We start from the raw sequence: 25,179 nt of genomic DNA, 5'->3' as shown, positions 1-25,179 counted from the left end.
TGTACTTGTTGACTGGAGGAAGGCACTAGAATTTCTCTTCTTGCACTTTTACTCTTCCTTCTGTTAATGTGATCATTTTGAATTTGACGTTGGCTGCAGAATTTGCAGACCTTATATATATATAATTTTTAGGAAAAAGCAGAGTTGCTATGGTGTAGTAAAAATGATTATTCTTTCTCTAGCCTGTTACTCACTTAGCAACAGTCCTAAACTAGATCTGCTGAGCCTGAATTGATGCTTCTGTGTAGTTGTTTGCCTGTCAAAAATACGAGAATATCTTTATTCTTTCATGAATGCTAATAGTATCTTCATTACTTGATTTTTGTTGAAGACAAGATTGGTCCCAGCTAATACTTTTTCTTTACTGATCCAGCTGAGTAATTAAGTACGTGCATAACTACAGTAACCTGAGTAGTATGACTAACTAGAGTATGATTCCTCTTAAGAGATTGTGAATATTTGGGTGGGTTGGGACTGTTATGAGCCAGTTCATGCTTTAATGTGTTTTTTGTAGGGATAGTCAACTGTATACTTTTTTTGTGTATTTTCGACAAATTAAAGATACTTTTGATAAGTTCTGTAAACAGAGGAAGGGAACACTTTTCAGGAGCAAGAGAGCCCTTTTCTGTCAAGTTCTAGGTGTTCAGATGTCCCTGCAGTTTTTATCTGGTTTTCCATGATGAAATGGTTTTGCTTGGTGCATATTACTGTGTCTTGAGCCAACTCTGTTTAGGGTTGATCAGTGTAGAATCACTGAGCTTTGCTGATTTACTCGAGTTAAGAATCAAGCTTTTTTTTTTTGAAATAAATAGTGGTTTAAACCCTGTGACCAGTCTGCAGTGAGCTTTGGGAGACAATGTATTTTTTGTCTGGACAAGTCCCCCCCTGTGGTACATCTTTTTCCAAATATAGTCCAGTGGTACTGCTTTTTTTCCCAAAGCAGATTTGGGAAAAGAAAAAGTAAGTAGTGGCATGTAGGAGGAGAGGTGATGTTCAGAGGAAGCACTGGGATGTCTGCAGCTCTGAAAAGCAGACCACCTACGCAGGGGTCAAAACCGCTGTAGGACTGCAAGGAAGATGATACAACATAAGCTGTAATTATTGTAGTGAAATATCTCCCCATAAAATGTAAAGTGCTTTGAGACCTTGAAAGTCTGGTTTAGTTCTTTGTTTATACAGCACCTGAAACACCAGAGCCCTGACCTCTGAGTGGGGCTTCTGGGTGCTGCTGTGATATAAAAAGTGAAAAATACTGAGAAAAACGCTACGGGGACAAAACATGAGATTGTCTGTATTAATGACATTGCAGGACACAGGAATCTAAGAATGTGTTTGACAGTCTGTCATTGTAACCACTGAAACCTTAAAGGTCCAATTAAAACCTCATAAAGAGTAATTCAGTGATGTTTGCATATGTAAAATAAAATGCTTTCATAGCTCAGCTTTATGAGCATGTATGGACTCTAAGAATTCTGAAAACATTCATGTCTTTTTATGAATGTCATGAACTCAAAATTATTTAGCAAATTTTGCCACTTTTTTTTTCTCCGCAGGCTTTCACCATTGCTTACAGCCCAAACCACAAATAAAGCATTAAAATTATTGATGTGAGCTAAGCAGGAGAGCCATTGCCAAAAATAGCAGTATTCACTCAGGCTCATTCTGTGTAGCTCTGGAAAAATTATTCCCATACTACAGCAAAGATCACATTTTTTCCTTTCTTCACTAATAGCAAAAATATTACCTTTCAAGTGGTCTGTTATTCCTGCAGCTGGGGGATAAGCAGGTTGGATGAAGTTTAAGGTAGCTAAATGAGCAAGGCTTGCCGATCCAGCCTCCTGCTAATACAGTGAATTATTTATGATGCTCTTCTCTCCTGGTGCCTTCCCACCCCCTATTTTTGCCTTCAAGATGACATCAAAATGAGGCAAACGGGCAAATGAAACCTCGTATTTGACCTAACTGAGCTCCAGGAGCATTGCTCTTTTTTCTTTCCACTTTAATGAAGTGCATGGGAGCAGTGTGAGTGCATGGTTGGGCTCTCAGAGAGTATGTTCAGAGTGGATGGTCACAGTCCTGCCTTGCTGGGACCAAAAAGACACTTTAACACCAGAAGAAAACATGGGCACTCTGAAGTTTAAAAAGACTACAGGTATGTACATGCATGAGACTTGTGTAGTATGTCAACATCCTCTCAGATCCGCTTGGCAGTGATGAAAAGACACTTTATTCTTGGATAGGAATCCCATGTGTGGTGCTTTCTCAAAGCTGGGATCCCCGATTTGGGCGATCTCCTCCCCCATAGCAGCAGCAGCAGACAGGAGGTCTGCTGCTGGTTGGTCCCTAAATGTACAGAGTACTCTGCATCATACGCTGAATGGAGTAAGCTCAAACTTACTCCAAGCTGTGTATGCAACCTTGCTGTGCTTAGGGCTTGCCAGATGTTTCAAGGTGCCTTCACATAGAAGCTCATATGTCTTAACTTCCCTGAGGTTCCCCCATGTACACACAACATGTCACATATATTAATACTGTGGCCTTGATAGTGGTGCTCTGAGGGAGAAGCGTACGAGCAGCCAGCCTTCGTGTATGAAGCCGATCTCCCATGCTGTATCAGGTCTGCTTTTTCGTCTCCTTCAAGAAAGCACAGCACCCTTGCTGACCGGTCCCTTATTAGTTTGTGACACTCTCATCAGGTGTCTGCATGGGAGGAGGTGAGCTAGCACTTGGCATACATAGTCTTTCAAGCCTCCAGAAGCAAAGCAGCTGTTTTATGGGGTTCAAACTGCAGCCCTGGGAGCTGTAGTGAATTGTACATGGTCCCAGGCTGAGTCAGTATCAGTGGTGGAAAGAGCCCACCAGTGCTGTTGCGGGGGGGAGACAGGAGGCTTTGGAAGGCAGGTGGAATTTACAGAGAAATATAAGCAATCCAATAAAGTGCTGAGAAAGAAGGTGAGACGTGTAAAGGAGAATCTTCTAAAAAGAAACTGATATTCCCGAGGCATGTTACACTGTGGAAGGGAATGAGAGGCAAAGAATTGATATTGTCCATTGCGGTGAGTTCCTTTTGGTAGGTACAACTCTAATTACTAAGAAAATGCACTTTTATACTTCCTTCGGTTGGTGAGAGTTAGGTTTTGTGCTAAGCAGTGCTGCTTTTTGCAGAGATTAATGACAGCACAAAGACTCAGATGATTTGTTAGCTGATGCTCCAAGTGATTTAGAAAATTATTTGGGGAGCAAGTTTTGGAGCTGGGTTCTCTTACCACCAATGCCCAGGTTTGTCTTTCGGCAGATCTGTAACTACCTCACTGCCTGTAGTAAGATGAGTACAACTATTGCTTATCTTCCCCAGATGATTTGAAAGGCTAAATTTATTTGTGTGAGAATATAGGTTTTTGAGATCTTAGAACAGTATCAGTACAGGGAATGACCATTGCCAGTTTTAAAATCCATCCTTGAGTCCATGATTCAGAAATAAAATGATCATGAGCAAAAGTGAGAAAGAAACCCGATATCCCTGTAAAGCTTGACCACAAAGAGCTCATCCTGTTGATGAGCTATTACCAGAGAGGGGATAGCAGAGAAAATGGAGAAGTGCTGTGTGGTGTTTTAGCAGTGACCCTGGAGCCCATTCTGCCCCGACTGAAGCCAGCTAGGCTTTTGTTTCTGACTTTGGAAAACCCTGTGTTGTACTCAAGCTGTGGACAAATACATAATGATTAAGAACTTAGTAAGCATCACACATCAGGTTATGTGAAGTGAGATCGAGATCATTCCTGCACTTGCTGTGTATAAAAGGTTTTACCTTGGAGAATAGTAGCAGCAGTCCAAGGGAAGGGCAGGTAAAGTGTGAGGACTCCGATGGCTGCATGGTGACAGCAAGAAGAAATGATGCAGATTTAGGGCTGGGCGAGAGAAAAGCCTATTAAGCTAAGAAAGCAGTGGCAGTAAAGGTAGGACCTACAGAAAAAGTAGGATCCTGGGAGAGATGTGTGCCTCCAAGCCCCCTTGCTAAATAATGTGGAGACACATGCACATTATTGTTGTAGGAGTTTTTCTCATTAGATCAAATGGACAACATCACAGCAATCTGTTGCTTCTGTAGAAAACACGGCATCCAAGAGGAGGAGGAGACACATGTGGGCAGCAAGAAAGCTCTTGAAAAACAACTAAGGAGACAGCATGGAAGAAACAGCTTACAGAGTGGGATCAGAGCAGTCCCAGTGCAGTCAGAGAGGAATGAGAAGGCAGATGAGTGGGTGAGGACAGACACCCTACTGAATGTTGATTGTGGCACAGTCTCCATCTGTCCTTCCTTGGTGCACCCACTCCTAGTGCTAGGAATAAGCTGTGATACCGTGGAATCAGATTGCTATTTGTAATGGTAAAACTGCTGCTGAGAAACACAATCTTTGTTTCCTAGTGAATGATAAAGAAACAATAATAAATGGTGTTTACAGGCCCAAGCTCTTTATCCTTCTTTGCAGCAGCACTCTTTTTCTCTACAAGCTGTTTTGCCTGAGCCATCACAGCCTGGGGACCCCATGCACTACATGCATGAGTGACTTACCTTTCTTAAGCTCCAGTAATTCATGGCTATGAGACCAAGGCACTTAGATACTGAACAACCTCCACATTAAATAATCACCACAGGAGCTGATGCTAATACAAAGCTACATCCAAGAATCCAATAACTTTCACCATTGACAACCCAGTAGAGTTTCAGCAATTAACACCTTCCTGCTGTGAAGATTCTCCTTGAGGACTGTGGAGTAAAGTATGTCTAGAGTTGGTTAAATTGTGTATTCCTGCATAGGCATTAATCTAAAAATGTAAATTACCTCCAGAAGGTAGAATACCTTCAATCATGTTTAATTCTTGATACATCCATCAAAAAGACTTTGTCTTTGTAACCTCACATATCTTCCCATCAAGAAACTGTACAGGAATATCAGATGAAAAAGAGGGGTTTTTTTCCTTCCTTATTCTTCTTTCAGGCAGGGAGAGGACAGAACCATTCAGAATCAGCCATACTCAGCCATCAGGCAAGTACTCAAATGTCTGCAATACTAGCACAGTATGAAAAGCAGACAGAAGAGTCAGACCAAGTTCCAGACCCCAGGTTTGCTGTTAGATTAGTTCTTTCTTGGCCTGTGTACTTGACACTTTCCTTATGATGGCCTTGATACTGAGGATGGCTCTACAGCTCCAGATGTCTGAATTTTGTGCTGCTGGTAGAGTCCTGTTTCAGAGAACAATCCTGCTTAAAAACCTCAGGAGCACTTGCACAAAGGCACAATGAAATGTCAGAAGTAAGTACAGAAATATATTTTTATTTCAGCACTGAATTTCCTTTGGAAGTATTAGCCATCACTCTTGGTATGAAATGACTGACTGCTGTACATGAGGGTGTTATCATGTTCTGAACCTGACTTTAATGTGGTCAACATTAGAGCCAGGAGAGGTCACCAGCAAAGGTGGGCTGTGTGTTCTCCCTGAGGTAACAGTGTGTGAGCCTGTGGGTTTGTTTTAGGCATATTTAAGTTGAGAAAAAAGAAATCCAGAGGAAAAAAAGTAGCTAAATCCTTATGCATGTTTTCTTTTCGAGGGAACACCTGTCTGGGGTAATACTTCATTGCACACATTCATGAGAAGTAGGAAAGCAACTCTATTTACTTCGACTTCATTAGTGGCAGACCAACTTCTCAAATGAGCACAAAGTTTCTTTTTTTTGCCAGCTCCAAACAGATAAAATTACTACTTGGTAAATTCCACATAACCTTTAAGGCTTTCAATCACAGCAGTAAATGCTACTGTGTCCCAGCTCCTGCTTTTACTAAATTGTATTATAAGCACCTTAATTATAGTCCATGCTGTCTGATGGGCCATGGAAAAGGTCGTCTTCCAAAGAACATACGATAACAAGGGTGGAGCGATACTGGTCGCTTTTCGTCTGTTGGGAAAGAAAGGGCTTTGCAGAGAAGAAGATTAATAGTAAACAGAGTTAATCTAAATGTATCTCAGACACAAAATATCACATTCCTTCAGGCTTGCCTTCTCAGGGGGTACTGGCATTAACCATTTTACTGTGGGGATAGCTACACAAAGACATGCTCCTCCTCTTCAGAGCAGAGCTAAAAATGAGGTATGTTTTTGTTGTCATTTTACTGTTGAAGCTGCAGCAGTACAATGAGGTCTCTCACTTGTGCTGCTTTTAGCAGTTGAGTTCAGGGCTTCCAGGTTGAGATCTAGTTCAAGGGCAGAGGAACAAACAGAAATATTCGCAGTGACTTCACGGTGGTTTGAGCAAATTCTCCACACTGCTGCAAAAGAGAAGAATCAGACCTGGGTCTTACAGATGGATTAGTCCCCCATTATAGCCTGTGTCTGCCTCTTTACTTATTTAATTATTTTTATAGGTCAGATCAAATGTAAGTTGGAGGCAGCTTTTTAAGTCTCTGCTGTACTCAGCATAGCAAAGCATCTGGCAGGACGATTTCATTTCTGACTCCTACTGTTAATGGCATGGCTTTGGGCCTTTGGGTAGGCAGGCTATCCTTATCACCTTGGCAGGCTTCCAGCTCCAAATAATAATCCATTAACGTCTGTCCCGCTGGTATTCTTGCCAAATACAAGGGATATCTTTTAAATAAACATTGGCAGTTCCCAGTCGGAGGAGAGAGAAAGGGAGTAGAGGAAAAACAATCCTTGACATTTCAGTGACTTTGCAGGGCTAGCTGACACCTGGTACCACCCTTATCTGCGTGTGTTTATGCAGAGCTGCAAAACACAGCTTCTTCTGTTGGCTCTTTTACTTTCTTTAAATAGAACTGGGAAGACTTATAATGATAGGAGTAACTTTCTTGGACAGGCAATCTTTTCTTTTCTTTTTTTTTTTTTTCCAGGCTAGGGAGACCCCTGTGTTAACATCTGTGCTCCTGTTTTCCTCTGAAGTACAGCAAGAATAGTGTAGCAGGCTTGCGTGCCTCATACTTTGCCAACAATATTTTTTTTCCCACAGTTTTCCTCTCTAGTGGATTAGATACAATGTAGATTTACTTTCATGGGGGCACTTTCCCACCTGACTTCCTATCTCTTCATCCATTAAACCAAACAGCCACATTGATCTGCCAGTAATCAGAGCAACTGGGGCTCACCTCATTCTCAGCGTTCCTTGGGAAGTGCTTTTTCTGTGTGTTTCAACCATTTCACTTCCTTTCTCTGTAGCTGAACTCTCAATGACAGCTTGAGGTTTATTTTTCCAGCTGTTATATTTTGCTTGATAGCAATAAAATTACTTGTTTGAATATTTCACAGTATCAATAAATGAGCTCTCTAGGTTTTATTTTTGCTGTCCAGTTAAGATCTGGAGTAGGATTCATTTTTCCAGAATGTGATTAGGAGACAGTAAAATATTCACTGTTCAGAGAAGAACATAGGGTCAAACCTAGAGTTTGCTACCCACGTCTGGAACTGGAACTGGATTTAATTTCTGCTGGTTTTGCCATGATTCACTGATTGCGCTGATGCTACCTTAGTGTATATCAGAGGTAGCTAAGGGCACAAACTCTTTTATTGCATCTTTATCACAAGTTAGTTAAAAGATTGGACGGTAGTTTGAAGGGTTTGAACTCTTGATTGTAAGGGTATTTTGCTACTTAATTCTCTCCTGCTAATGACTTGGGACTTGGTTTGCAACTACTCCCTTGCCAAAATTCCCTCAAATTTTATACTGCATTTGCAGCATTGTTTTTTGCTTGCCCCTTTTCATCTGAGTGGTTGAGGCTATTCCTATCTTTCCCTCAGTTTCAAAATAAACACCATCCCCACCCATGATTAAACTTCCTATCACGTTAGCATTATTACTGAATTTTCTGATGTGCAGCTAAAAGTTTCCTCTAACCCTATTACTTGCATGTGGGATGGGGCAGAGGGAGGCATCCTAACTGCTATAGGGCATGGAGACAAACTGATGAAGTGCAGAATGCATTTTTTGACCAGATCCTCATTTGAGGGCAGTAAGCTTTTATGTCTCAACACTTCCCTTTTTGAAGCATGGTGACATTTGAATATGTGAATGTGTTTTCAATAAAGATAACTTAATCACCAGCACTGGGAGCTTGTGTATCTCCTAATTAAAATGGAACCAATCTGAATCTCCCAAAACCAATCTTTGCTGTATTTTTAGTTCAATATGTCGCTCCACCCCTGGCCAGCCTGTATATGGTAAACCTTCTGCTATTTCCTGCTCAGTTATTTAATGCTGGAGCCAAGTTAGTTTCAGTTCCTGAAGCAGAACCAAGCAAAGCAAATGTGGTTAGAATGGAGTTAACTGGAAACATTCCCAAAAGATAGCAGATTTACTCCCAAGCGCATACTGATCCACCTACAGTGGAAAAGAAGCATCATTTGCAAATCATAACCTCTTCACTCTGTGTGGATTCTGTCCGGACACTTACAGGCCTTTGTTAATAGTTTGTACTTAAAAAGAATTATGAAGAAGAAGCTGTAGGCTCTTCACAAGCAGACTATAATTGAAAATAGTGTTAAGTATCTTTGCAGTGGAAGTTATCCTCTTAGTTGTTGAAATATTGCAGCTGAAGTGTAAAAAGGGGGCAAGAGAAGAAGGGTATAATGCATATTAAGTAAATGTAGGTCTCTAAACTGGATTAAGGTGACACATCTGTTGCTCTACTTCTATTGTTTTATTAGACCGTACCAAACCCTAGCTGCTGGAACATGTAATGTCTCTAATTTTGCTAGCCAGGAGGATCCTTAAATGCAAGTGTGCTCAGGTAGGGAGAAAGGAGGGAGCTGCAGTTGGTATGTGGGCTAATAAAACACTTTGGCAGGCATATTTAGCAGGGAGGAGCACTCCATAGTAGCGTCCATCTGAGTCCAAATCTGGAGCTGTTAATCGACTTTAGTCTATGAGGGTCTTCTCCTCTGGGGGAAGCAGCATTGTCAGTCCCCCTGAAGTATGAGGGTGAAGGATAAATAAATACAAAATTGCTGTATTCAGTAGAGGCTGTCGATTTGTGCCAGGTGAGGTCTGTGTTCTGCCTTCCTGAAAGTAATCCTAAAGAGCGCTTTGCGGAGTACTCCAGTGGATTTCTGCAAAACTGTCACTAGCACTTGCTTCCCGTAGATGATAAAGCTTGCAGGGCAGAGAGAATATTTACCATAGTTTGCTAAAGAAATGTCCGAATTTCTCCTCCAGTAACTTTTCAACCTGTTTTTCAAATTAGAAGGATAGACATCTTGAAAATAAAATCCTGGATGTTTAGTGAAAATAAAAAGTGCAATAGAGTGCAGAGGCCCAAGTTGTGTCTCCCACTTGTGCCTCCCCCTCTCCCCAGGGGATGATTGCAGTAGAGGTGAAGCACTTACTAGACACTGGGGAATCCATGTAGGAATTAGTTTCAAGGAACAAAATCAATAGCAAATCTGGCTTCAGTAGCTCTTCTATTCACAGGGTTAATTGTTTAAATAAAGGAATGCAGTAATAGAGACGCTTCACTTCAGGCGTCTTTTAGAGATTCTGTAAGTATTTTCTAACCCAGATTTCAAGAACAACAATGTGTAGCTGTGCTGGAACAAGTGCTATTTTTAAGTTTCCTGTGGTTTGAGAAATTGTCACATTTCTCTGTCTGAAGGATTGAGGGATCCAGAAAACCAGTTCTGAGTTTCTGGTATGAACGTTGAATGAATACAAAAATGAATAGACACTGATTTTCTGCATTGTAGCAGATGAAAGAAGATGAAAGATCTCAACTATGCTAATGTCAATCCAGAGCAGCTCCAGCAACTGCAGGCTTTAGTTAAATAAATATTATTTAACCTAGTTCAGGAAAATCCCTCCACTACTACAAAACAAGTTTTTCCACTCTTATGGGTCATGACCTTATACGGAAGCAACCCACGCTGATAACCTGTTGCACAACTGATACTGAGTAAGAGTCTTCAAAGAGCAAGTCTGTGCACCTACTGACCTCCGGTCTGTCTAGCAGGCCTGTCCAGGTTTAAATGATGTAAGCCGCCATCTCCAGGTTTAAAAGATGTAAGCTGCTCTCTCCGGTGTGTATCTAATTCTAGCTATTAGTTGGTTGTGCACAAGAGATGCCTTTTTTTGGTGCAGGCAGAGACAGTTCACATGCAGAGATCTGTATATCCTAGTAAATGTCCTAGTAAATGGGAAAATGCTGTCTGTCTTCCAGCTGCATCTGTGATGCTGTGGCCTACCTGCCGCTTTGTGGATTATGTTATGGAATAGTTTCTGGAGCTCTGCTGGCTCTCACTGGTTCCTATGTGTGTTATCAGGCCTAGTATAACGTTTTAAGACTACACAGTAAAAACACTTTTCTTTATTATAACACCATAGGTGCTGTTTATGTGTTTGACTTGCTCCCTGTGACACAGCCTTTCTTGTTTCACAGCCAGCAGTGCCTATGAACATCTTTCTTCTTTGTCTCTCCTGCCCGTGTATTCACATGCCCCATAAATATCAATAGTTATGATTAAATATAAAAGAGATGCAGTGCCAGTACTTGTGTATTGGCATAGGGGAAGAAGAGGACAGTGAAGAGGTAAGAGTTTTGTTTTTATGCAGACTGAAACATTACAGTAGCAGAAACGATGCCACTTACAGTAATGTCACAATCTCCTGAATAATATAATTCCATCATTGCCTGGAAACTTAGCACTTATGCAGGGATGTATTTCACTCTTGAGTAATTGTATAGCATCTCAGCAAATGAGTATTACTTTATACATCCAGGAGATCGTGAGGGCTCGTGCATATTTGTTGACCACAAGACTTCTTTCCAGGAATGCTACTTGCATAGGCTTTCCCATGCACCTTTGAACCAACTTGCCTTCTAGACCACGTGTCACCCTGTGCCCTCTGCCTCTGCGAGTAGAGGGTCTCTGATGAGCTTGTGATGGGAGCCTATTACTCTTGTATAGACTAAGTGAAAGCATTGCTCCTTGCAATTCAGCAAGTTACTGGAGGCATACACCAGACTTTGAGGCATTTTTTGTCTTTGTTTGATATTCTCGCCTCTGTTTCCTCACCTGAATAAACTTCAAGGCACTGACACCTTTCCCACATCTGAGTTTGGCTGACGTCTTTTTTAAGACCTTCAGTAGTGGAGCACAGCAGCAGTCTCTTCTGGTTCACATGAATTTATAAGAATCCAGAAGCCTTTCCTGGGTGCCTTTAGACCAAAGAAACCAGCGATATGCTTCTACCCATCTGGGAGCATAAGGCAGCATATACACAATGCTCTTAGCAGGGACTTTTGTATGAGAAATGTCACATTTTATACCATACAATGCACCGAGCCTAGATACAGACTTTAAAAATCTGATATGGGAATGGTACACAAATGAGCAGTTGCATGGTGTACAAAATTCTGGTGTGGCTTTACAATGCAAAATGACATATCTGGCAACTAGCTGAGAGAGCTTTTTCAGGTTTTTTTACTACCCCGAAGTGCTTTCTCCAGGAAAAAAAAAGTAAGTCAAATTGCTCGAAATAACACACTTCCAGTATTAGCAGTATATGGCTATCTGTGCCCTGTGAAAGCGGAGAAAATATCACATACAATCAGCACATTATGTTGTTGACCAAAACAAAACTGGAAAGTTTTAAGAACAACCTCTGTATAATGTCAGATTACCACGGTATCTGGTTTTGGGAGCCTCATTCTCTTCTTTGAGAGTTATTATGCCAACATATGAAAGAGAAAACTAAATAGAAACCAAGAAGGATATAATTTTCCCTCTTTTTTTTCCCCCCTTTCTTTTCCTGTTGGGAGTGTTTCTGTTTGTCTGAATAAAACTTACCCATTCCAGTACCTAACTACTATTTAAGATTGCTTGCCAGCCCGAGAAGCTGTTATGCAGGTTGCCCTTAAATAGCTCACATTTGACTGCAAAGCACCTGTTAGTTGATTGGGAGACAGTAAAATTCAGGGCAAAGGCTTCCCAAACACAAAGGATTGCTTGTGGAAAAAGACCTTGTTGATCTTGGATGAAGTTATAACCACCACTTGATGACTTTAGTGAGGCATTGTATGGTGTACTAGGTCTGTACATGTGTTTCTGTGTGAAAAAACAACACCTGAGCTAAACAGAAGAGAACAGGGCTAAACCGAGTCTCCTCCTAACGGTCTTTCTTCAGGTGTATTTTATAGAGCACTTTTGAAAAGACTTTTTGTGTAAGCACCTTGGAAACCCTTTTCAAAGCCGCTGTGCAGAAGTGCCAGAGCCTGTGGGCCACCTTCCTGCTCAGAGCTTGCATCTTGTAGCTCACATCTTTCCAGTTCAGACTTCGGTCTGTCAGATCAGGTGTTCCAGACCCTGCAAGAGTCGTTTGCCTTGGTGGGAGGCAGAGGAGCTTGAAATAAAGGAGCATTTCTACAGAAAAGTGTTCTCTCTTTATCCCAGTCCCTGTTTGTTCAACTGTTAACACACACTGCTGCACCCTCAACTTTGCTTCGTGCCTCCTGCTTGCTCTGCTCTCCAGAGGCATTTATCCCTTCTCCTAGAGTCAGATTTGTGTTCTGACTCATTCACTATTGTGTTTGTGGTTTATTTTATGGGGCGAAGCAACTGGGATAACCTTGTGAAGATCAAAACAGAGTACTTTTAAGTGACACATGGTTGCAGTATTAATTTTCAAATACATTTAGGAATAATATTGACATTCATTTGTTCTTTACAGGAGCGTGCTTGTTTTGAAAGATAGACAAGCAAAAACTTTTCATGATAACATACTTCATCTATGAAATAACTTGTTCATTTTCAGAAATTTTGTTTTAAAAGAGCTACTCTAAACTGCCAGGATTCATGAAGCTGTTCCCCAAAGACATCAGTCTAATCCAGATCCCACAAGAGCCTGTGAACATCTTTTTGTTTTGCTGACTTGGTTTCCAGTAAAGGACTGAGTTTTGAAACATGGTGACACCTCTTGGTCATGCTGACCTGCATCTGCAGGATCTCCTTGCTCCTCAGGACCTCTCTTTTTGTGGTTCAACTGTAGTCTGCCGGAATAACTTTGACTTTCTTAGCAAGAGTTGTTACTGCAAAGCCTGTCAAAATTTCCACTCACTTTCAGAGCTAGACAATTTAGTGAATTGGTGCAATATGAACAGCGTTGCCCAAAATGTTTACAGTGAACAAAGCCACAGCACTATGTTTTTGGCAAACAGCTGTATTCTGAATACTTGCAGGGCCTTTTCAATAACCGCTGCGTCCTTTCCCAGTAGCTCTCTTAGGGGCTGTTGCGCAGGCTGATGGGGAGGCTGCTTTGCGCAGAATTGAGATTTGCCACCGGCCAGGGCAGCCTGCTCCATCCATAGTGCCTGAAGGAACTGGCTAGGAGCTGGTAGTTATTTCTTACCATTCAAGTTACTTCATACCTTTCTTTTAACATTTCAACCAGAAATGAGTTATTTCTTAACCACTGTGCAAGGCAGCACCTCTGAAATCTTGCCAAGTTTGGGATTTACCACCCCACCACACACACACAATACCTTTCACCCCACTCCGAATGCCAGAACGAACACAATCCCTGTGTTTGAACATAAGGCATCCAGGCTCAGGTTGAGGGAAAGCCATGCAGCACACTGATCACATGCAGCAAGCTGATCTTCTGCTGCAGTTTTTGTTTAAAACCTGATTATTTGTGCAGGCTGGATTCTGAAACATTTGGTTTGGAGCTGGACAAGCAGAACAGACAAACTGGATGATTGCCCGGTGTGCTACAGCAAAGGCAGAGAAAGAAGGAGTCTCTGGTATCATTCAAGTGCTGGACTGTTTTTTTCAGTAGGTATTTTTTCAGTTCACAGCAGGCCATTGACACCAGAAAGTGCTGCAATGGCAACCTCGGTGGTGAAACTGCCGATGTTACAATCGGAGGGAGATAAAGTGAAGTATTTGTTGGAGTGGCAGTACCAGGAAACGGCTGAGACATCATGTGATGTGACGGAGGATGTGCACTCTGTAGCAGAGGGACGTATTTACTTACAGGCTAGACTTCCACCAGACTCCACCAAAGGCAGTTTTGGCTAGTTATTTGAATTACTTGACCCACTTGCAGTAGGAAGTCATTATATAGATAGTAAATACCTACCCCACCCTTGGTAGGCAGACGGACTCTGCCAAAAAGGTCTAGCTCAGCTTCACAGAATATCAAATATTGTACCTTTCTAGTTAAAACTGTCATTGCAAAGACATTAGAAGCTGCTGCTGTTCCAGTAAACTGCTCCACTTCTTGGCATTTGATCGTTGTGGAGAAAGCCCTTAGGATTTACCTCTTGCCACCACCTGGAACACAAACCATACGCAAAGAGCAAGTCTGAAATTGGTCTTAAGGTGCAAATCACTTGGTTCTCCCACTGATGAGAAAAGCTCCCAGGCCCTCTGGCAGTCAGGAAGTTGCCTGTGACGGAGGATTCCGATAGCAGCTTTACAAAACCATTCATTTGAAGTGTTAAATAGAGACTCCAAGTTAGTTCTTCTTCGACTTTTTTTTCTTGTTATGAAATCTGCAGCTACCTTAGCACACGTAACATGCTTGGTGATTAATTATTGTTAATTAATGGATGGCTTTAAAATTTTAGGCAAAGTGCTTGAAACATTATCTACAAGTTATCATCTTTTAAAAGACTCATGTGGCTATTATGATAATTTGTAAGTGTAAATTCTTTTCCCCATAAATAGATGAGATTTCACTAAAATCTGTGGCCTGCACCAATGTTGACCTTTAACATAACCCTGCAATTTATCACCAAAATAAGATTCTGATCTTGCTTACATCAGAATATAGCTAGAGAAAGTCCATGAGAAGACAGCAGGTTCATGCTAAGGCAGCTAAGAACAGATCTAGTCCAAAACAGATTTTAGAGTAAGAGGGCTTCTTTCAAATTAAAATGATGATGGCCTTTGCTTGGACTGTAGGAATAGGTGATGATAGAAAAGGAATAAAAGAGAACTGTCATGTCTTCTACTGCACATATATATCAGTTTAATTTTGCTTGTATTTCGTGAGACTTATGTGAGTCTTATATTATGTGAGACTTCAGATACTGATACTTAAGATACCGGGATGGGTTGGAGCAGTTCATTTAGCAGAAACTGAAGTGAAAATCTGATTTCCTTGAAAGGTCACTTCTCAGATTTCAGGGGGTAATTTTTCATTTGGTAAAACCAGGGGACGATCTTGCATGTCCTCTGCAAAACCAGTGACTATTCGCTGAAGTCGACCTGATCTATCTGTATGCATGGGGCTCATGTATTACTGCTGACTTCTCTGCACACCACATGCTTGCTGCCTGGGTTGGATAGGCTTAGGACAGACCACATATAAGTTAAAAAGGATTTATGCTCCTGTTCTCCTGGATCATTAGTCACGTATGTACGGTGTTAAGGACAATGTGGAGCATTGGGCTCAACAGGGGATTTTAATGCACTAAGGCAAAGATCCATAAAGGACATAGGCACCCAGCTCTGAGACTGGGATTCAGAAGCCTTAATTAGGATGGTACTTTGCCTGCACAGGGAGTTAGGAGAATTCAGTGTCTCGTAATGGGATTCACATGTACCAGTACTCTGAGTGGGGGGATTGAGTTAGCAAGCTGGAAAAATGCTGAAGAAAAGGATAAATTTCTGCACTTCAGTTGGTACCTAAGCCCTTTTCTTGGATCTGACCCTGAATGCTAAAGTCTTAGTAATACATACCAGTCAGCCTTTGTTTACAATTGCACTGAGTTTCCTTAGGGAAATAAATAAAATTAAACTTTTTTTCATTTGACCCTGTTATTAAAGTAGAAAGCACTGGAGGCCCAATGCTATACTGGAGCCACATTTCTCTTGTTTCTATTCTGTTTATGAACGGCCTTCATCAACTAATCACTGTTTGGCACAGTATTAAATCTAATCACTGAACTCCAAAACGTTGTAATGTGTCTACCTACTCCATGGTTCCATTTGGATGGAAATTTTCTATCTCGTTTAAAGACTATTAAAGCCCTGCCTTTCTTGTTCAGAACAAAAGGGTATTGTTTACTTTGTTTTTCGTTATTTTCGTATTCAACAAAAGATGATTATTCTTTCTCCTCAGTGCTGAGATCCCTGTGAGCATGTAGACCTCCTCTCTACTTGCTTTTCTTCCCCCTGGGTGACTACAAAATAGCAAAATTTCCTTCACACAGAAGCTTACGGTTGAAATGCACAAAAGCAAATGTTATTTATCCAAACTTTCAAGGTTTTCCTAATGAAGGTATTTATTAAAAAGTTGATGTGAGGCATAACTGAATAAAGAAACAATGTTACAAGGCACAGCAGAAGTGGCAATAAGATGAACACACATTTATGATTAAGAATTAATCTTTCATTAAATAAAAACTTGTTTCAGTCAAAACCTTTTGACCTTTTAAGAGAGAGGCAGCAAACCCACAAGCATGTAGTTGTTTGTTTGGATCCTATTATTGCCATCCCATTGTAATGTAGGGAGAACAGTTTTTTGATCCTACAGCTAGGCAGCCTGTGGGCAGGAGAGCAGGGTTCTTGCTTTTTGAGAGCTAGCAGCCCATTCACAGTGGGTTGACTTTCAAAAGACCCATTTATTGAATGACGCAAGGTGCAAATTATGACTCACTCTGCATAGGTTAAGTTTGTAAAAATCAACCTATATTCGTCTTCCTAGCACCTACACAGCTGCATAATGTATTTATTATCTCTAGGGTCCCATTAACCCTTTTGGAGGCTTAAAAGTGATCTGCAATACAGCCCAGACAAACTGATGTTCTTATCTAGTGAATTGAAGTTTTTCTCTTTTATCAGTGGTGATCTAGTGAATGGCAGATTTTCTTCTCTCTGGCCAGTATTAGGTCACAGAGTGGCCCAGCAGTCTGGGTTTGAACATTTCCTCCTGTTCTAACAGCCCTCATAAAAAACGCCAGTTGATTGCTGGTGTTTGCTGATATGTGACACTGTGTTTTCCAGGTCTCAACCAGATGAACCAGGTGCTCTTCGATCTCTGAGCCTTCTAATGATCTTGCAATGATACTGTAAGTAATCGTTGTTTATTATAAACAGCTTTTTAAGCAGAAGTTTGATGCAAGTCCAGCGCATTTTATTTGTTGAAACATATCCTTGTATTTCCCACTTGTATCACAACCTACTTTTCCTGGTAGATTAAGGGTATGGGAGAAGTTTTGCTGTGTTTGCAAGGCCTTTAAATGGACAGAACCACCTCTTCACCTTCTCCACCCATCTCCTTCCCTGTCTCCCCTCCTTTCAAAGGGAGAACATCAGGAAGTTTGGAGATTCAGATGTAGCTCCTAAACCTGTGTCAATGAGTAAGGTCTACTACGCTGCTGGAAATGGTGTGCAGCCACTTGTTCCTGTATTTCAGCTCTCCTTCCTCTCAGGAAACCCAGACTTCAAGGGAAGGAAAACCCCAAATGACCCTTGTACATGTCATTGCAAAAATGGTGGTTGCTTAAGAAAAGGGTGTTACCTTACGTGCATGGCTTCATTTCTCCACCTGTTCCTGTGTTGCACATGTTACAAATGATGACAGCTATTAGAGGACTGGCTGTATGGCATGCACACTCAGAAATGAAGTGTGTCTTTCTTAGACCCCTTATCTGTAGTCCTAACTCAGCAGAATTTTCTTTGTCTGGTAACATGGCCAGACTAGAGGAGGGACTGTACCTTCCCTTACTACTGTGGGTGAATAAATACTGCAAAAAGCCTTTCTCCAATGTTGAATCAAACATGGAAATTAATTTACTTTCTCTCTGTTCATAAATACTATGTGTCAGCTTTCTGCAAGCCACAGTATGCTAACCTACTTGCAGAGATTCCTACAGAAAGGAAATGGCAAAATTGCATGTAAGATTATTTACAGTAAACTAATGTGAAAAATGAACATTGGCCAGATACTTGTCTGTGTCTTTACTCAGGGAACACGTATTACCCTGTGACTTTAATGATCGATCACATCTAAACATAAAATCTGAATTTCAGAACACATGTAAGGAGCGGATTGGAATTGAGTATAAAGATATATATGCTGTTGTTTTTAAGCCCATAATAAAACTTATTGAATACTGATGAATAATGGATGCATTTAAAGGAGATTACGATCTGCTCCTGTTTAATCCTTCAAAGAAAAAAGCAAATTCGCTTATGAATTCTCTGTAATGGTTTATTCTTTAACACAGAACAATGGAGGCTTGGTACAAAACTCACTGGAATCAATAAAAAGACCCCCATTTTATGCCCCAGGTTTGTAGCCTACACAGAAGTCTGTTATGGCAGCTGCCACCTTTACTAACAAACCAGGGTTAGGGCCAGGTTCCTCTAGGGCTACAGTGGTAATGGCTCTTAAGTCTGGCCGAAACAGTCTGATATTCCCTGTGGATCAGACACAGAGGTGGACCTGTAACACGCACTCACCTGTGCGTTACGTCAGTAAGTCTAGTATGTGCTGTTCCAGTTGTAGCTCTTGTAAATTAAACAGAGAAATAAGCTGCTTTTTCGCTTCATGCCACTGCTGAAATATGATCCAAGGCTCAGGTAGATTCCAGCTGTGATCTTGCTCCTTGGTTATGAACATACATTTATGTTCTCAAGACATTAGAGCTCCTTCTACACAGGCAAAAATTGTAAAAACAAAATGAACAACGTTCTCTGTGTACAGTAGAGTTATTTAAAGTGCCTGAGGGTTTGAACATAAGCAGACACTGTGTTCGCATACAATATAAGCAAGACTTCTGGGTTTTGGCATTTAAAATGACAATTAAAAATACAGCAGGCATGTTTCAGCAACTTTATAGGATGCCATAAACATCCAGAAAAGGATTCCAGACAAAAGTAAAGATTCACAGTAAGGATTGTTTTCTTCTTTTTGTGTCCTACCCCAGTTTTTAGTGTGAAGTGTTGTTATAAACCACAAAACTAATGAAACAAAAGTAAAGGGCAGAAGGTACCTCGCTCATTGCAAGCTATTGTATGACAGAAAATGCTTCTTTGGGAAAGTCAAAGTTTACAGTCTGTATGGCTCTGTTCACGTAATTGTTTTAGCTTCCTGCTCAAGATTTTTCTAAAAAATCTTGTGGAGAAAAAGCCCTAAACAAGTCTGGAAGGTGGAAAACACTTTCCTTCCTCAACACAGAAACAGCCACAACAGACTTAAAATCTCTCCCTGACACGATCTTGTGTACCATGACACTACCTGAATTTTCTTAGATATATTTACCATAGGAATGACGCTACTGCATTCCCACTGTAGCCTGCTGACAACATGCCATGGCTTATGAAATTGTATATTGTATCGTACCTTTAAGCAACACAGTGTTTACAAATATATAAGGCACCTCTTGTTGTGAATGTGTTTTAGGCATTAAACTAAGGTGAGAAGAATAACCTGAATCTCAAGTTAAGGATTTAATTACAAGGCCTTTCTTCCTCAAAACTTTTTTTTCCTGCCACTTGTAAACCTTTGACAAAAACAGTTCCTCGGCTTCTTTGATTTTTTGTACCTGCATTTCTCATTAATCAACTCCTAAATCTCCAAAATGCTTTGAAATGTTGTTATGACATTGAGTGGAATTTCACCTAGGATGGTCAACTCTTTCCTAGGCTTAAGATGGGAGACAAATTACAGTTTGTTTTTTGATGATAGTTCTGAAATCCATCTCTTCTCTTTATGACACTTTAGCAATGTGTTTTGTTCTGTGCGTGTGTTGAAACCACATAGCCATCAACTGACCAGCCTAATGATACTCAGCCAAAACACCCCGCTCCCAGCTTTCCTGGTTTGTCTAAGTCCCTTCTTCACCAGAGGAGTCATGCACGGCTCCTATTTTTTTTTCCACCTCTCATTTTTTCATTCTGATAAAAATGTAGTCTTGTATAGTTTTGAGGGTATTCACGGGGAATTTACCTTCTTCCTCCATGCAGGGGCCAAGGAACAGTTAGCCTCTTCTTTCTTGTCACTGGACACCAGCATTGGGATTGTTTTTCAGGAGTCAGGGCTAAGTGAGAATTAGGTTCCTGCCGCCCCTGAGTTAAGCAACACTCCACATTAGTGATCCAGTGTCTCAATCAGGGCAGGAAGAAGTAAGGAAACTGTTTGCTTTATCCTCCTCACTGCACAAACCAATCCACAGGGACTGGGAACGAGACATCTGCCAGAAAAGAGGGAGACAGAAGTTATCTGGAGGTTACATTTGTTTCCTGTGGCTGTGCATTTGCTTTAGTTCAGTTTTCCTTTCCCCTCCCCCTTACCACTATTCAAGACTATGTAGAAGCTCCTTTCTCCCCTTTACCTGTGTTTATTTCCTTTAATTAGGCGATAATTTTGCAATCTGAGGTATTCAGAGGCAATCGCATTCTCCCTTCTTACCTTGCTAGTTGTAGCCTCTTATTCCTGACCCTGCCACACTTGCAATGCCATGCTGTGAAACAAAGTTCAAAGGTCCTTTTTGTTTGGTTGTTTTTTACCTCGCATTCCTTCCCTTTCCCTTGCATTCCTGCTCAGTGCAGCCCAAGCAGCTCTTTTCCCCCCATGTGGAACATGAGGTACATTCCCCAGGCCTCTTACTGAAATCTTTACCTCCCTGAAACATGACCTTGGGCTGGATCTCACCCCTCATGCAGGTGCTCAGCACAGAACAAAGTTCAAGTCCGTTCAAGAGCTATTTCAGGGGCTTAAGGGGCCATGAGATAGGGTACAATTTTAACATTCATCCTCTGCGCAGGATAAATTTGATGTTAATTGTAGTGAAACTGCTGTGGCAGATAGTCTTTCTAGCTATGAGTGATCTCGTGTGCTTATTCCTTTGCAATAGCAGCTATGTGACTTCTTCATTTATACAATCAACCTGAAACTGTCTTGATGAAATAAGGTTTGTAATTGCTGCTATCGCAAAAATCGTAATGGGAAAAGCGGTTGCAGTATATCTCCAGAATGCTGTCTCCAACTCCTATATACTTTGCTGAACATTGCAGATAGCTTCTCCAGTGATAAAGAAGTGGAGCTCATGTGAACACAAAAGATTTGAATAATCTCTTTCACCTGTCCAGCAACACAGAATTTTTCCTTGCCTTTCATTTGCTTGTGCTTTGCCCAGGCTAGTCGTGACTGACAAAACTTCAGCTGTTTGGGCAAGTGTATCACAAGCCACTGCACCTCAGTCTTAGGAAATTTATCTTGCTGTTCAAAACAATTCCTCACACTCCCTGACTTTTACTCCTATGGGTATTTGTAGGCTGTTATGTCTGCCTTTACTTGTTGTTTAACCTAGCAATAAGCATTTAGCTCTGTCCTCATAAATCATTTCCCCTCAGCTCTTTAGCTGCCTGTGCTCCTAAATATGAAAAACCCAGGCTAAGCCTACCCTTTCAGTGACTACTCCCCACAGGATTTTATTGGTGGCACAAAATCATTGCTCAAGCCATGATTTCGCTCCTGGCTTATTGCATGATCCTTTGCTGATTATACTGACCTAAGGATCTATATCAGCAGTTCTCTGGGTTTCTTTCCCATGCCCTCCCACATTCTGTTAAGACTCATTCCACCTCTTCCCCCAACGTCAAAACCACTAATTCAGGCTCCCTACCCCTTCTCCCCAAAAGCACATCTTCTGGGAGTAGCGGAGGCTGCAGGGAGCGTCCCTGCTACCTCTGTTCCCACTTACTTTGTCCCTCACTCTTTGCTGAAGGAATTCTCTGCAGCCAGAACCTGGTTCCCAGGACCAGCGGGAAGGTGGGCTTCCACAGCACATCTCCCGGGATTGGTGTCTGGTGGGTGCAGCTCCTTGGAGCAGGGTAAGGAAGAGTAAGTGGCTGGATTTAAACCTCCTCTGCCCAGATCCGTGGCAGGAGCTGGTGGGCAGGTTGCTGGGTCAGGGAGCTTACCAGCTGGCTGGGAGAGCATGGGAAATTCTTGCATTTTTGCCCCTCTTGTGGGCAGCTGTCTGCAGTTTCAGAGCGGCTTGCCTGGACTTAATGCATACAAATTTCAGGAGCTCTGTGGTGAGGCCAGAATGTGCTGTTGATTAAGGCATCTTTGAAGGTATCTGGAACTTAAAAGAAATTAATTGCCACAAAACATCACCAGGAAGAATTCAGAACCCTGGAAAAGGTGCATTTATCCAGTTTATGAGGACACTTACAGTGACTACAGCAAGGATTGAAAATAATTAAGAGTTGTGCAAGGCACAGGAATTACTTCACGGTGCAAATCAGGCTTTGACTTTTAGTGAGAAGAAATAAACTTCTTGTGGGCAGATTTGCCCGTTGCTGCCTATTGCAAACTTCCTTTTGCTTTTTTTGTTAAATTTTTCTTAGTGTTTACAACCACAGATACAAGAAGGACCAGAGAGCTCTCTAATCTGGTGTAGGATTATCATCTCATCAGCACAGGGTATCCTACCATCACAGGCAAAGTAGAGTGTTGTTCTCTTTTTAGCTGGTAAAAATTTGGAAATTGCAAAATGATCATGAAAGCACGAGACAGGATGTGATGGAAGACATTTATTTTCCTAAAAACTAAAAGAATTTAGACAAGCCTCAAGTCTATGCTGCATTTCTTTCCTACTTGCACGTCCATTTTAACTCTTCCACTCTCATCTCATTTGTTACTGTGTTCAATGTGGCTGATTACTGCAAGTGCGTTTTCTTTCAGGACACTTTTGTCTCCGGGTTGGAAGAATCGTCCATTTGCCTTGCAGCAGGAGAAGAGTTCTGTTCTAAATTTGGGATGACTTGTTCAAAAGCTACTTTCGTTTCACCTCTGAGCTACAGTCTGCCCTTTAAATTCTGAACATTTATTTTGATTTTTCTGAAGACTGAATGTCTTCTGACATGAGGAAGAGGGCCATATATGAGCATTAATTAAATTAAATTGTATCTGGGAAGTTTAGTCTTGTTTAATGGCTTTGTTCAGTTATTCTATCTGTTCATTATCTTTACATAAACATTAAAATCATACAATCATTACATTTTCTCTTCTAAAATAAAGGAGATTCTTATAAGAAATTTAACTCTCTGCATGTTTTCTTTGTTTCCATATGAGTGTACACATGCACTTTTTTATTTTGTTGAATAACTCCTTTAGCCATGTTTTTTCTCCTCTGTTTACATGTCTTCAGACACAAGGCAAGCACAGAAGAAGAATTCCAAGTGTAACCAAAAAAAGAAAAATCTAGTTCCTCCCTCAGATCTTCAAAATCATGGAAGTGTTGTATGTCTGTTTAAGCTGTTGTAGAAAAAGCCACTGGTGTTCAGCAAATTGTATTAGGGTTTTCAAAAGCACGGCACCATTTTCTGAAATTTGATTTTCTAGGTCCCAAAATGAAAAAGAAGAAGAGATGCAATAATCAACTTGGAAGTGAGGGTCTTTCATTTCTGCCTGGTTAGTCGTTTAGTAAAAGTTTAGCTATGTAAACACTTATTCACCAGGAAAGGTTAGTCATTGCCATGCTTTCTTATACTCTGTTACTAGCTTTCATGTTCTTTTTCTGGGCCTTTCTCACCAAGTCCATGAAGTCTGACCTCTCTTACTGGCTTCTCATATTCCTTCATTATATATCAATCATGCTAGAATGATGACCTCTATAGAAATACATGCATAAAATATTCAGGCAGCCCTGGCACTTGCTGCACATTCATCAGGCTAAATCAGAAGCAAAGCTGACATCCTTTCTGAAAATGAGATTGAACATTTAGAATGAACCAGAGGAGATCTCATTGGAAATGTCCGTATTAACACCGTCCTCTCTTCTTTAAAAAGCATGAAGGCTGAAGCAGTCTGTCTGATAGAACCAGGTTCTGTGCTAGTATTGAGCAAACAAATATGCAAACACTGCAGTTTAAGAATAGACTAGGATCTGCAAAAATATGCTGTAATCCCTCTGACTTCCTCATGAGATGTGAGCATATTATAGGGAGAAATGTGGGACCAAGCTAATAACCTTTGTGTTGGCTGTGTGAAACAGTTCCAGCTTTCTCTGCTTTGAAAACATGGGAATCCTTAGTTTAAGATTGATCCCATGAATTGCTAAATGGCCTCATGCCCACTGACTCAGGGCAGCGTATATAAGTTGGGTAAGCAAAAGCTAATTACCTCCCATAAAACATCTCACCTCTTGAATCTGGATGGGCCATTTTGTCCCGTGACTAATTGCATGTCTCTTCACTTGTGTTTGGTCCAGCCTCCGCAGAAGGTAGTAAGAGTTAATTTTCTGATTTTCCTGGGAAAGGAATTGGACCCTGACTTTAGCAAGTTAGTTTTGCTGAGCAGACTGGTGTACGAGGTGTTGCTTAACGGCACAGTCAGAGCAGGAATTCTGCAAGAGCCACAGGTTGATGGCAATTGTCTCGGTCCCACTCCGGAGAAGACATCTGTCAGACAGAGCGGAGCAGGCCAATCCATCCTCTCTAACAAGCAGAAGTACACATTTCTGTGGCTTGCTCTGCAAACACCTTCCCCTCAGCGATGGTGCATTTAGAGCACCAAGAATTGAGGGAAGTGTAAGAGGGTTTCTGTCTACTTCCCAGATCATTTCTAAGCAAAAAGAAGCAGTTTTGAGTTCAGCTGACTTGAACATTAAATAGAATACATTTTAAAAGCCATGACATTTTTTGAGTGAGGATGCATTTAGAAAACTTCCATTTTTTTCAGACCATGTTTATACTGTGAGCTGTGGACACGGAATTATTACTACTTCATACCTGTAGCTGAAAAAGGAACCATGTACCTCTGAATGTCAAATGTGGCTTTAATCTGCTTCGCAGCTTGTTTTGTTTTGTTTTTCTCTGTTTCATTTCCCTTTGCGGTGTTAAGCTCTGACCCTGAAAGGTGAGGAAGTGAAGGAAATGGAAGAGTGAAATTTGGGGAGTCTGACGCTAAAAAGCCAAGGGAACCACGAGGCAGTCTGTCTGGTTGTGAGATTGAAATGTAAGTGGACTCCTCAAATTAATTACTTTGGAACCCACTTACTTATGTATGTGGACTCCCTTAAGCATAAGTCTTACATTATGTCACCGAGATGGCATTTGGCTTGATTTATGTTGGCACAGAACTAGCTATAAACCACACATGTGTGCCCATAGTAGCCCCTTCTCAAACAGAGCATGTTTATAGAAACAGGAAAC

The 25,179-nt window shown here is 41.2% G+C and overlaps 1 protein-coding gene across 17 annotated transcripts in view; it reads left to right on the top strand.

Moving 5' to 3' along the window:
- Positions 1-25,179, top strand: part of FGGY (FGGY carbohydrate kinase domain containing) — a 326,148-nt gene that overhangs the window by 71,377 nt on the left and 229,592 nt on the right. For 16 of the 17 annotated variants that reach the window (XR_011325680.1, XR_011325679.1, XM_069788599.1 and 13 more), the window contains one exon: positions 17,014-17,078. The gene's annotated coding sequence lies outside the window, so the exon portion shown is untranslated. Of the gene's footprint in view, positions 1-13,815; positions 13,834-17,013; positions 17,079-25,179 lie in introns of those variants that run through there. The other variant, XM_069788597.1, reaches the window with a different exon arrangement.

This window comes from Haliaeetus albicilla, chromosome 8 (genome assembly GCF_947461875.1).
Source record: "Haliaeetus albicilla chromosome 8, bHalAlb1.1, whole genome shotgun sequence".
NCBI classification, from domain to species: domain Eukaryota; kingdom Metazoa; phylum Chordata; class Aves; order Accipitriformes; family Accipitridae; genus Haliaeetus; species Haliaeetus albicilla.
This window is presented reverse-complemented; position numbering and strand designations above follow the sequence as displayed.